The sequence below is a fragment of the Chiloscyllium plagiosum genome, unplaced genomic scaffold, assembly GCF_004010195.1.
Source record: "Chiloscyllium plagiosum isolate BGI_BamShark_2017 unplaced genomic scaffold, ASM401019v2 scaf_5253, whole genome shotgun sequence".
NCBI lineage: Eukaryota > Metazoa > Chordata > Chondrichthyes > Orectolobiformes > Hemiscylliidae > Chiloscyllium > Chiloscyllium plagiosum.
In genome coordinates, this window is record NW_025212819.1 from 26,774 (window position 1) to 28,871 (window position 2,098).

General features: G+C 46.9%; 1 long non-coding RNA gene across 2 annotated transcripts in view; it reads right to left on the reverse strand.

Moving 5' to 3' along the window:
• The window catches only part of LOC122547481, a 3,558-nt gene extending 2,786 nt beyond the window's left edge, over positions 1-772 (reverse strand). The window contains exon 1 of one of the 2 annotated variants that reach the window (XR_006311010.1): positions 642-772. This is a non-coding gene — a long non-coding RNA (uncharacterized LOC122547481). Of the gene's footprint in view, positions 1-556; positions 572-641 lie in introns of those variants that run through there. The other variant, XR_006311011.1, reaches the window with a different exon arrangement.
• Between the last annotated feature and the right edge of the window lie 1,326 nt (positions 773-2,098).

Sequence of the window (2,098 nt, forward strand, 5' to 3'; positions counted from 1 at the left end):
TTGCCCCTCAGCTTCCCTTTTATTCTTTCTCCTCTAACCTTAAACTGATCCAATCAAGCCGTCCAATCCTTGAGTTCCTGGGAAAAAAGACTGAGTGCATTCACCTTATCCAGGCCTCTCATGGTGTTATACACTTTGAGAAAAGAACCCCCTCTGTTTCCTCTGCTCTAAACATAAAATCCTCACTTGTCCAACCTCTCCCTATAACTCAGACCCCTGAGCCCTGGCAACATCTTTGTAAATTGTTCTGCACTTTTTACAGTTTAATAACTGAAACCTACATTACATTCATCTTATTTCTAGTATTTCCCCACAGCGCTGGAACCGACGTGACAATGCAAATGGATTACAATCCATGATCGTGAATGAACTCCTTTTCAACAATCCCGTTTTCATAGTGTTTCCCATGGTGCAGGTATCCTTGTGTCTTTCTGGTTGCATTATTAATGAAAGACTTGTCCTTCTACAAAGCAAAGTTGTGGCTTAATTATTCCTGGGAAATGTGCCATGATTTTCCAGACTTTCAAAAGCAAATGAAACCTCTCTCCCCAGTCACCATGCTGACATGGGCTTGGCTGTGTCTCAGTACTTTTGCAGTCACACTGACATTTGGAATATTCGCCCACGGACAGAATGCACACCTTTCCTTCCAGATGAAAAGGCCAATGATATTCAGAGCGGCACGGATCAAGTAACGATCAGATCTGAACATGAAGTTCAATTTGAATTTCTCATCCGCAAATCCACCCTTTCAGTACCTTACAATAGAGCACACAAGTTACCACTGTTAATACAGGATGGAAATTCATAAGACAATTGTAGTATTAAACTGTAGCTTCCTTGTTCCTCCAAAGCGTTAAGGCCCAGTCTCACAATTTCTCTCTTCTGTGAACTGAAATCCAAACCAATCCCCCCCCCACTCCTTTCCTCCACACCCAGTTCACTCACACATTCTCTTCGAATTCAGGTTCCGAGCTCCTGATGAGAACCATCCTGCATACACTGCTTCCTGCACACTCTGGCCAAGACCCATCTTACTAAAATGAGCCAAATTAGAATTCTAATTGCAGGCCCATCCTTGTCCCTTTCCATAACAACTCTGAATCTTCACAAAAGAGTTCTGATACTTTTCTGCAAAACGCTGCACCACTGAAAGTCTGATCACATGTCAGGGTAGCAAGAATGGGGCCATTCCCCTGGGTCCTGCTCCCAGAGGGATGAAGCTGCTAATGATAGATTAATTCCTCACACCCTCCTCCTTCCCAGGCACTGACCTAGACTAATTCCTCCTTCCCAGGCACTGACCTAGACTGCACATACTCCCACAGTTGCCAGCACTGCGACCGTGCACTGGTCTCCCTCCTACAGCACGTGCTCCCGATCATACAGGAGTCCGGGTGATTGACAGCAGCTGCTGCCCAATATATCAGAATCCCTACAGTATGGAAACAGGCCCTTCGGCCAAACAAGTCCATACTGTCCCTGCAAACAGTAACTTACACAGACCCATGCCCCAAACTAATGTAACTAATACTATGGGCAATTTAGAATGGCCAATTCATCTGCCCTGCATATCTTTGGATTGTGGGAGGAAACCCGCTCAGCACACGCAAACTCCACATAGACAGTCGCTCGTGGCCGGAATCTAACCCGGGTACCTGATGCTGTGAGGCAGCAGTGCTAACCACTGAGCCGTATCTATCGAGTGGAGGGGGCGTGGCTGGAGGACTGGGTCAATGGGATTGTGAACAGTGAATGAATGTGGAGGACACTGGGGGATGGACAGGTCAGTGAGGGACAGGATCAGTGCAGCAGCAAGAGGGGATCCTAGACAAACTGAGCAATGGGAGAGTCTGACAGGAGAGAAACTACAGGAAGGTTCTGTTTAGAGGCTCAGGCAGGGACAGCTGGGAGACAGTATGGCCTGGTGGCTTGGGCAGGTTTACTAATCAGCCTCTTCAAAGATACTGTTCCTCAACTCTGAGCCTGATCCTCCTAGTCCAGAGGTACGGACACTTACACTATTTCCTGGTGAGCAAGGGATACAGGGACTGCCTTTCAAAATGAACTCACCTGTGTTGGTGACATTAACAGGACT